We start from the raw sequence: 11,703 nt of genomic DNA, 5'->3' as shown, positions 1-11,703 counted from the left end.
TGAAATCTTCTATTCAACTCTTTAGTATCTTGAATTCTTCCCTGTGCTTTGGCTTCTCTGCGCTCCAGTGCAATTTTCAGAGTATCTTCTGACATCCATTTTGGTCTTTTCTTCCTCTTCTGTCTTTGCAAATGACCGTTTGCACTCTTCCTGGATGATACCCTTGATATCCTCCCACAACTCATCTGGCCTTCGCTCATTAGTGTTCAAAGCCTCAAGCATTTACAATGAATGTAAATAGCTCATCAAAAATAAAAATGACCCTCCCCAATCAAAGCCCATTTTAATTCCTAATAAGAAAACATATCATCCTTGTTATCATCCGTGTCTTTCAGGTACCAAGGCTATAATCATTCTGGAAGGGGACTGCCATATTTTTCTCCTGGGTAGCAGGTGGTGAGCTGAAATAGGCAATCTTTTGGCCAGTTGCAATGTGCTTAATCACGGAGTTTCCAGGGTTTCTTATGTATGTTTCTGTATTTAAATGTTCTTACATATACATTTACAGGAGCCATGGTACAAAGAATATCACAGCCGATGTCCCTTAACGTCCCGCATGAAAGCAGAGAACATCAGAAAGATACTTACTTGTGTTTTATTGACTATGCAAAGACATTTGACTGTGTGCATCATAACATATAGTGGCTGACATTGAGAAGAATGGCAATCCTAGTATACTTAATCATGTTCACATGGAATCTATTCATAGATCAAAAAGCAGTTGTCTGAACAGAACAAAGGAACACTGAACGGATTAAAATAAAAAAAGTGGGTGTCAAGGTTGTATTCTTTCTGTGTACTTATTCAATCTCTGTGCTGAGGAAATAATTCGAGAAGCTGGACTCTATGAAGAAGAATGGGCATCAGGATTAGAAGACTGTCTTGAGTTATTCACATGACACAACTTTGCTTGGTGAAGGTGAAGATGACTTGAAGCACTTCATGTGGATTTACAAAGACAGTCTTCAACATGAGTTGTGCCTCAACATCAAGAAAACAAAAAATCCTCACCACTAAACCATTAAGCAACATCATTAGAGATGGAGAGAAGATTGAAGTTGTCAGCTATTTCCTGTTGCTTGGATCCACCATCCACATTCATGGTAGCACAAGTCAAGAAATCAAAAGACATGTTGCATTGGAGGAAATCAGCCGTCAAGGATCCCTTCAAAGTTCTTTTTTTATTAAATTTTATTAATTTTAATAAACATTTACAGAGATTTTGGGTTTTCATTCATTCATTGTTGTACTATTTTCTCTACCCTCCTCCCCAGCTCGTTCTTTTTTCCCCCTTGAAAGTGTTTTAATTATCCAATTGCCACAGTGCTTGTCAAAGCCAGTTCTGATTAATCTCCTTTGTCAGTGTGTCCTTTGCCATTCCTTATCTCTCCTCTCTGAGAGAGACTTCACCCTGATTCATAAGGAAAAGGGGATGGCGTATTCTCTTAGCTACCTCCTGCTGAAAAGGGACGCTGTAGGTTTCAGGATGAAGATATTCTCTCACTATTCTAAAGGGCCCCTTTGTCAATAGGAAACACATAGACTATTATGGAGACTGATTTTGGAATTTAGATGTACTGTTATCAATTGTGCTTAGCTGTACATGTTCGTATCCTTGAAGACCCTTCAAAGTTCTAAAGAGCAAGAATGTAGAATTAAAGACTAAGGTGCATCTGATGCAAGCCCTGGTCTGTTCCATTGGTTCCTATGCATCAGAATGTTGGGCAATGAATAAAGAAAACCAAAGAAGAACCAATACTTTTGAATTATGGTGTTGGTGAAGAGTATCGAAAGTTCCGTGGACCGCCAAGTTAATGAATAGGTCTGCCCTGGAGAAAGTCCAATCAGAGCAGTCTTTCGAGGCAAGGATGGTGAAACTACCTCTCACTTACTTCGGACATATTGTTAGGAGGGATAATCCTTGGAGAAAGACATCATGTTGGGAAAGGTAGAAGGTCAGAGAAAAAGAGGGCAAGCTTCAATAAGACAGACTGACATATAGTGATTACCACAATGAGATTAGGCATGGTAGAGATCATGGGGATGGTAAGGGTTAGCGCCAGGTTCAGAACTGTTGTTCACAGGGTTGCTACATTGCAGTCAACTCCATGGCACCTAACAACAGCTTACACATTTATATGTTTCTTTCACTGGTTTTGCTTCTCTGGAGAACCTAGAGGGGACTCTGGTGGCGTATTAGGCAAAGAGTTGCAGTGCCAACACAGAGGCAGGTTGTTCAAATTCACCAGCTGATCTGCAGAAGAAAGATGCGCTATCTCCTCTCATGTGATTTATAGCCTCTGAAAACCTCCTGCAAAGTCAGCTATGAGGTGATACTGGCTCGACAGCAATGATTTGAGTTGATTTGAGAGTTGAGTTGAGTTGAGTTGAGTTGAGTTGAATTGAGAGAATCTAGCATAGGATGTCTACTCTAACTGGATATCTTAGTCATGTAGTACTATCATAACAATGATAACCACAAGTGAATGACTTTATCAAACAGAATCTAGTCTCCTATAATAGAACACTTGGAAGGAGGAGTGGCATCCACTTCCATAATAGCTTGCCTCCGAAAACCTTATGAACCTGGAGAGAGGGTGAAAGGCACGCAAGCATTGAGGACTGTCCTTCATAGGGTCGCTATGAGTTGCCTGTGACTCAACGGCACTTAACAACAACAACATAATATAACAATAGGATCTGAGGAAGATTCACCAACAACCTGCGTTATGCAGATGACACAACCTTCTTGCTGAAAGGGAGGAGTATTTGAAGGGCACACTACAGAATATCAAAACCAATGACCTTATGTATTAATTATATCTCAACATCAAAAAACTGAAGTCCTTACCTCTGGGACAATAGACAACATCGTGATAGATAAAGATTGAAACTGTCAATGACCTCATCTTATTTGGATCCACAATCAACACCAAATGTCAAAAAAACTCAAAAAGACACATTGTATTGGGAAGATATTCTGTCAGTGACCTCTCCAAAGTATGAGAAGCAATGACGTCCATTTGAAGACTAAGGTGCACCTTATTTAGGTCATGATCTTTTCAATCACTTACTATGCAAGCTTGACAACAAATAAGGATGACAGAAAGGAATTGATGCCTTTGTGTTTTGGTGTGTTGAAGAAGAGTACTGAATATCCCCACGAACTCTCAAAAGAACAAAGAAATATGTCTTGGGAAAAGTGCAGCCAGAGTGCTGCTCCAAGGTTGGATGGTGAAGCTTCATCTCAAATATTTTGGTCATGTTGTTAGATGAGGATATTCCTTGGAAAGGGACATCATGCTAGGAAAGGTGGAAGGTCAGCAAAAGAGAGAAAGTCCCTCCAAGAGAAGGATTGACTCAGTGCTGTACTGGACTCAAATGTGTCAGAGATGATGAGGATGACACAGGATAGGACAGCATTCAGGTCTCTTGTCCATAGGATTATTATGAGTCATCCTCAACTCAGCTCAACCCAACTCAACTCAACTCAACCCAACTCAACTCAACTCAACTCAACTCAACAGCACCTAAAAACAACAATGTAGTTTAGGACGTGATTGTGGTTAGGTGCCATCAGTCAATGAAAGTTAGAGTCTAAATTCAGACTCATGAGAAAGATTCTCTGTGTCAATTGTGGAGGAAAGTCCTCGATTCATTCAGCATCTGTAACCCAGGCACCACTCATGGGACCAGAGCATGTTACGTTCCACCCTTCATCCTCTGAGAGTTATTTGGTCTATCAGATCATGGGGTGGGGGGGCATTGCACAGCTTCTATATTGTGTCAGTATTTACAGTATATGGAGTGATACATTCAAGTCGTGGCATTGGACCCGCATAAATACCCAATAAATGAATGAAAAGTCATGAACAGAGAACAAAGTTATAAGACCTACTCTCAGCAACCACAGCAGATGACGACAGACCTAGAGATTTGCTCTGTCCACTCCAGCAGGAAGTCCTGTCTCATAGTCCTGCCATCTGACTGACTGGGTCATTGCCATTATGTCGGAGCCCACTCATTGCTGACCCTCCAGTAGTTTTCAGAAGCTCATTTCAAGCCTCAGAAACCTGCTAGAGGTCAGCTGTCAGTAGGTCCCTACTTAAGAATGAGTTTGAGGGGTTTTTGTTCTGTTTTTTAATAGAAAATAGTCCCCTTTCTATCACTATAGAAAGTTCTATTGGATAGTCTACTGGATAGACAGGGAGCTTTGGTGGCTTGCTGTTGTTATGTGCCATCTAGTTGCTTGCGACTCATAGCAACCCTATCTACAACAGCCCTTAAACCTGCTCTATCCTGTGCCAACTTTACTATCTCTGACACACCTACTCTCATTACCCCAGTCACTGTATCAATCTATCTCATTGATGGTCTCTCCCTTTTTCCATCCCTCTGCCCTTCCAAGTATGATATCCCTCTCTAAGGACAGGTCCCTCCTTGCAACATGCCCAGAGTATGTCAGATGAAGCCCCAGAATCTTTGCCTCTAAGGAGCAGCCTGTCTTCACCCTCTCCCTCTCTAGGACAAGCCTGTTTGTTCTCCTAGCAGTCCATGGTATATTCAACATTCTTCTCTAGCACCAGAGCTCAAAGGCATCAATTCTCTTTCTATCACCCCCAGCTATTATCCAGCTCTCCGATGTATAGCAAGAAATTGTGAAGACTATGGTCTGGATCAGGCACACCTTAGTCTCCAGACTGATGTCGTTGTTCTTCAGTACTCTAAAGAGGTCCCTGGCAGCCGCCATGCCCAATGCAATTTGTCTCTTCATTTCTTGGCTGCTGGTACCAAGAGTGTTGATTGTGGAGCCAATCTGAGTGAGCTGTTACCAGTCTCAATATCTTCACCATCTATTATGATGCTACCAATTGGCCTAGTGGTAAGAATCTTTGATTTCTTGATGTTGGGCTTCAATCCATATTGAAGGCTGCAGTCCTTGATCTTCTGCAGCAAGCACTTCAGGGCCTCCTCAGTTTCAGCAAACAGTATTGTGTCATCTGCATAATACAGATAGTGGATTAGTCTTCCTCCAATTCTGATGCCACCTTCCTCCTCATAGAGCCCAGCCTCCCAGATGATCTATCTGTTCTGCATATAGATGGAAAAGGTATGGAGACAGAATACATCCATGGCATACACCTTTCTTGATTTTTAACTTTGCAGTGTCTCCTTGCTCTCTTCTGATGACTGCCTCCTTGTCTAAGCACTGGTTTTGCATAAGCACAATCAAATGTTCTGGGATTCCCATTCTTCTCAGAGTCAGCCATAATTTGTTGTGATCCACACAGTCAAAAGCCTTTGTATAGTCAGTGAAACACAGATAGACGTTCCTCTGGTACTCTCTGCTTTCAGCCAAGATCCACCTAACATTAGCTATAATATCCCGAGTACCATGGCCTCTTCTAAACCCAGTCTACACATCTGGCAATTCTCTGTTGATGTGCTGCTCCAGTCATTTTTTTTTATAATTTTCAGAAAAATCTTGCTTGCATGTAATATTAATGATATTGTTATATAATTTATGCACTCTGTTGGGTCACCTTTCTTTGGAATGGGGACAAATACAGGTCTCTTCCAGTCAGTTGGCCAGGCGGTTGTCCTCCAGATTTCTTGGCACAACTTAGTGAGCACGTCCAGGGCAGTATCTGTTTGTTGAAATATATCAATTGGTATACTATCAATTCCTGGGGCCTTGTGTTTTTGCCAATTTTTTCAGAGCATCTTGAACTTCTTCCTTCCTCACCACAGGCTCTTGCTCACACATTGTTTTCATGAAATTCCTCTGTGTCAGCCAATTCCTTCTGGTACAGTGACTCTGTGTACTCCTTCCATCTTCTTGTATTGCTTAGTGGCAAGGAATTGTGCTGCCAACAGAAAGGTGCACCATTCACACCCACCAAGTGTTTTGCAGGAGAAATATGGGCAATCTCCTCCTGTGCAACTTAGAGCCTCTGAAAACTCACTGAAGAGTCAGCTATGAGTCAGTTTCAATGCAATGGTACACAACAACAATAGTTAAAACATGGTGTTGTTATGTACCATTCAGTTCTTGTACAACAAAGAGAAACCCTGCCCAACTCAGCTATTGTGATTAAGTTCATTATTACATTCACTCTCGAGGGTCAGAAAAAGAGAGGAAGACCCCCAATGAGACTGACTAACGTGCTGACTGCAGAAATGGACTCCAGTATGACAAAGATGATGAGGATGGCACAGGATAGGACAGGATTCGGATCTATTAATCATAGGGTGGTTATAAGTCATACTTGACTCAATGACACCTAACAGCAACACCAACATGGCCTCACGGTAAGAAGCTGTGCTGCAGTCTCAAAGGCACGTGGTTCAAATCCCCCAGCTGCTCCACAGAAGAAAGATGAGCAATCTCCTCCTGTGCAATTTACTGCCTCTGAACATCTGCTCAAGGGTCAGCTATGAGTTGTTTCTGACAAGACGTCACACAATCACAGCCAGAACAGAATGTCAATATATTTCACTGAAGGGCTTCCTCTTCTTCGCTGACCCTCTATTTTCCAAAAGTGATGTCCTTTTCCAGGGACACATTGTCATGCCCCATCGCGGCAACTAGAAACTCATCCCAACTCTATGAACAGAAATCGGAACCTTCTATCCTGTACCGTCCTCACAAGCTTTGTCACCCTTGAGCCCATTGTTACAGTCATTATGTCAATCCATCCTTTTGAGCGTCTTCTTTTCTTTCTCTCCCTCCACCTTTCCAAGCAGGATGCCCTTTTCCAAGAACTGGCCGCTCCTGACAACAGGCCCAAAGTATATGAGACAGAAGAGAGTTTCCCCATCCTTGCCTCTGAGGAACACTCTGGTTGGACTTCTTTCAAGACATATTTGATTTTTCTTGACAGTCCATTGGATAGTCAGTGCTCTTCTCCAACGCCATGACTGAAAGCCACTGGGTCTTCTTCTGGCATCTTTATTAAAAATACAGGACTAGAATGGCTTAAAGGAGACAAACAAACAAAAAAATCAACAACAATTATTGCTGTTGAGTTGAATCCAGTCTCACAGTTACCATACAGACTAGAATAGAACTATCCACATAGGATTTCCAAGGCTCTAATTCCTTAAGAAAGCTCTCTGCTACCTCTTCCTCCCACAAAGTTGCTGGTGAGTTTGAACTGCCAACCTTTTAGTTAGCAGATGTGCTCTTAGTCATGGCCTCACCATGGACCCTGGTAGGTTAAACAGAGAATAAAAACAACTTGCATGACTGGAATACAAAGCCCACATTTTAACACAAGTTCTGAGGGTTACATGCCCTTAGACGGAAATGTTATTTACAACTTATTATAACCAGAATATGCAGAGCTTGGGTACTCAGCAATCCTCTGACCTTGACAAGCAGTTTTTCGTGAAGGACTCCAGATATTATTTTTTCATTGAACTTCTAAGAGTCGAATAAAACAGGATGTGAATATATTATTCTAGTTTGACTGACACTTTTTACCATGAATAAATGTGTTTTAGGAAACAAAAACAGTGTATTTGTATAGTCGTGGTAGCATTTGACTCACTGATTCTTTAGAGCCTTCTAATCAAAGAGGATATAACCTCGACTTTTTAAGACTCAAACTTGTAAAATCAAGTCTCTGTAGGGAAACGTGCAAGGAGTAAAATGAGGAATGGCAATATTTAATAACAATATTTCTTCATAAGGATGCCTGGAATGGAAGCCGTATTGGCAAGCAGACCGTCTAGCTGATGACAGAGATCCTGCGCTCAATGACTGAATAACAGAAACCAGCGAGAAGGAGAAAGACGGGGAGAGACGGTGGGAAATTCTATTCAGCCAATTCGTCAAGTTTTCAGTGAAATGACTTCACGTAAGCCACGACTCTCCTGTAAATGTTTTAGCTCATGGTTTCCTGTTCATCTTGTTTTATTTTCCCCCTCTTTGCCTCTGGGCCTGAATGCCAAAAATAGCATAGCTGATGTTTCATAACTAAGAGCCCAGAAACCATTCTTCTGTGCTTCCAGCACCTTCTGGGAAGATTTGCAGCTCACCCCAGGAGCTCACTGTACACTAATCCAGGGGTGGGGGAGGGTGGGCTGCGAGGACTTGGCTCCAATTCTTCCTCTGCTCAAGAACAGGGGGCTGAAAGCAGAGGAAGAGGAAGAAATAGGACGAGGCCCCAGGACCGGAATTCTGCTCCTAAAACTTGGCAGAAGTTGGAGGAGGAGTGGGTTTCTGTTTAGACACAAAATCTATTTCCCAGTGACTGTTTCAAATCGATGCCTTATCTGCAGGGCTGGCTTTCTTCTGTGCTTTCCTCTCGGATGTTGCTTTTCCAGGGGGTTTTCCCTTCCGCAGCATATGGAAAAAATGAGAGTTGCAGAGGGCAGAGGAGTATAAACCATCAGTCCATCGTGAATGAAGTCGGTGGCCCAGCCATGTGTGTGGACGGAGGTAGATGGGGAAAAAACCCCAACTTTTGATTCTGTAGTTGCCAATTTTATCACAGCTCCTAAAAGGCTCACTAAGAGCTTATAATTTATACAACAGTGAAACTGATATCTCCTAAACAGTCTTTTACCTCTGGGAATAATGACTTATTATCTTTCTTTAAAGAGCTACTAATTTGTTCTTATCCTTCCTATCAGTTGATAGTACCTTTTAAACACTTGTTAGTCACTCATTGTATAAAAATTACCCAACATCTACTGAATGATCACGTGCTTAAAGAGTTAAAGGGCCTTCAATTCCAAGGCAGATGGTTTGAACCCATCAGCTGCTTTTATCCACAACATAAACAGTCTTCCCAGTATCCTGGAAAACCTACAACCAGGAGAAGATAACATAGGTGAATGGGATCTTCTAAGACTCAAATCCCTATGCACATCCAAAAACTTCTCCAGTAGGGTAAAAAGGGAAGCCACTGACTGGGAAAAAGTATTCGGTAATAACATATCAGATAAGGGACTTATATCCAGAATTTATGAAATACTTGAGCACCACAACAAGATAAAGGTAAATAATCCAATAGAAAAATGGGCACAGGATATGAACAGGCACTTCACCGAAGACGACATTCAGATGGCTAACAAGCACATGAAGAAATGCTCAAAATCCCTAGCCCTAAGAGAGATGCAAATTAAAACAACTATGAGATATCATTTCACCCCAGTCAAAATAGCAAAATTGAACAGAACAGCAAGCAACAAATGTTGGCGAGGTTGTGGAGAAACTGGAACCCTGATTCACTGTTGGTGGGAGTGTAAAATGGTGCAACCCCTGTGGAAAGCAGTATGGCGCTTTCTCAAAAAGTTGCAAATAGAGATACCATTTGACCCAGCAATTCCACTACTGGGAATATACCCTGAAGAGACCATAGCTGACATCCAAGCAGATATATGCACACCCATGTTTATTGCAGCTTTGTTCACAATAGCAAGGAGTTGGAAACAACCTAAGTGCCCATCAACAAACGAATGGCTAGAGAAGCTGTGGTATATTCGCACAATGGAATACTATGCTGCATTAAAAAACAAGGAACTCATGCAATATTATTCAAAATGGTTGACTCTGGAGAACATTATGCTGAGTGAAATATCCCAGTCACAAAAGGACAAATATTACATGATGCCACTGTTGTAGAACGGGACTGTCCTTGGGGCTGGGGAGAGACTGAATAAGATGGGTTCAATAATGTATACTGCACTAAAACAGAGGAGGGAGAAAACTGTTTAAAAGAGATATATAACTAGGTATTTGTGTCATCACAGGAGTCTAGAGCGAGGGCTACATGGTGGAGGGGACCTGGGGGAGGGTTTGTAAAACAATGAAAGAATCTTTTCTTTTACTTTTCCATAATTTTTGGACTCATGTACTTATAACTTGTTAGTCAAATTTGTGTCTTCTAGGTTGCAACACCCCCATGATACGTCTTCAAGGATATGAACATGTACGGCCAAGCACAATCAATAAGAGTGCATCTAAATTCCAAAATCAATCTCCATAATAGTCTATGTGTTTCCTACTGCCAAAGGGGCCCTTTAGAGTAGTGAGAGAAGATCTTCACCCTGAAACCCACAGCGTCCCTTTTCAGCAGGAAGTAGCTAAGAGAATACGCCATCCCCTTTTCCTTATGACTCAGGGTGAAGTCTCTCTCAGGGAGGAGTGATAGGGAATGGCAAAGGACACACTGACAAAGAAGATTAATCAGAACTGGCTTTGACAAGCACTGTGGCATTTGGACAAGAACAAACTGGGAGGAGGGTAGAGAGAATAATGCAACAATGAATGAATGGAAACCCAAAATCTCTGTAAATGTTTATGAAAATTAATAAAATATAATTATAGAAAAAAATATTGTGATTTTAACAAAAGTTTACAGAATTGCTGAATTTTCATTTGTTCATTGTTGCACATTTTCCTCCTTACCTCTCCCTCCAGTTCATTTTTGTTTTTTGGTTGGTTGGTTGGTTTTTAATATTCATTCATTGTTGCACAGTTTCCTCCCTCCCCATCCCCAGGCCACTTTGCAATGCACCTCTTATTCTGGACTGATGTTATACAAATAATGTCTAATCATATATTCCATTTAAATAATTCTTTCCTTTTGGGGAAAGATAGACAATTTCCTTCTGTGTGATTTATAACCTCTGAAAATCTATTAAAGAGTTAACTGGGAGTCAATCCCGACTCAACAGTAAAGAGTTGTTTTTATTGTTTTATTCTATGCCAGGAGCCAGAGAGTCCACTTGCTGAAATGAACTCTATTTTGGAATAACTTTAATAATAATAAAAAAATTATTCAATATTGTCTTTCCTCATATTCATTCTTTTCATATCTTCCCCAAAAGAGACGTAGTTTGATAGTAGTATAGGTGCTTTTTGTCTCCACTTAAAGTAAAATTTTCCCTTGCTCTATATCTACTGCTTAAAACAGAGGGAAAGTTGATGCATTGGAACTGTGATATTGGTGACAAATATTGAATATATTGTGGATTTCTAGATAAAGAAACAAAGCAGTCTTGAGAGAAATTCCCCCTGATGCTCCTTACAAGCTGAGATGTTGGGACTTTGGCTTCCTTGGTGTAGATACAATTGCTGTGGACTCTCTTGATAGATTGAAAAAGAGGTGGAAAAGAAGGAAGAATTTGGTCCCAAGAAAGGAACAGGGCTTTATTAAGCAGGCCCGAGAGGGACGCCCAGTGACTGCGTGCAGAGAAGGTCAGAATGGTGTGTGGGCAGACCAAGACAGTTTCCTCTTATAAGGGCTATTAAGGAAATTGAGACAGATGGTAGTTTGCTCAGAAATTTGGGGCAGGGGTCCTTTCAGTCGGTTATCAGGCCCAGGGCCTTATCAGGATCTGGTCATCTAATCTCCTTATGGTCAAGCCTTATAGAGAAGTAGGCCTGGGGCTAAATATCTGGGGTGGAAGGGGAAATGAGGTATTCTTTCTCCATCTATGAAGAGGGACATGGCATCAGGATTGGAGGAAGACTCATCAATAACCTTGGGTATGCAGGTGATGCAACCTTGATTGCTGAAAGTGAGGAGGATTTGAAGCACTTGTTGCAGAAGATCAAATGCTGCAGCCTTCAATATAGATTGTGTCTCAATGTCCAGAAAACAAAAATTCTCACCACTGGGGTGACAGGTAACGTCATAATAGATGGAGAAAAGGTTGAGACTGTCCTCTTGGTACTAGCAGTCAGGA

This window comes from Elephantulus edwardii, unplaced genomic scaffold, assembly GCF_000299155.1.
Source record: "Elephantulus edwardii isolate Elephantulus edwardi_28Jun2011 unplaced genomic scaffold, EleEdw1.0 scaffold00035, whole genome shotgun sequence".
In the NCBI taxonomy this organism is placed as follows: Eukaryota; Metazoa; Chordata; class Mammalia; order Macroscelidea; family Macroscelididae; genus Elephantulus; species Elephantulus edwardii.
Note: the sequence above shows the minus strand (reverse complement) of the source record.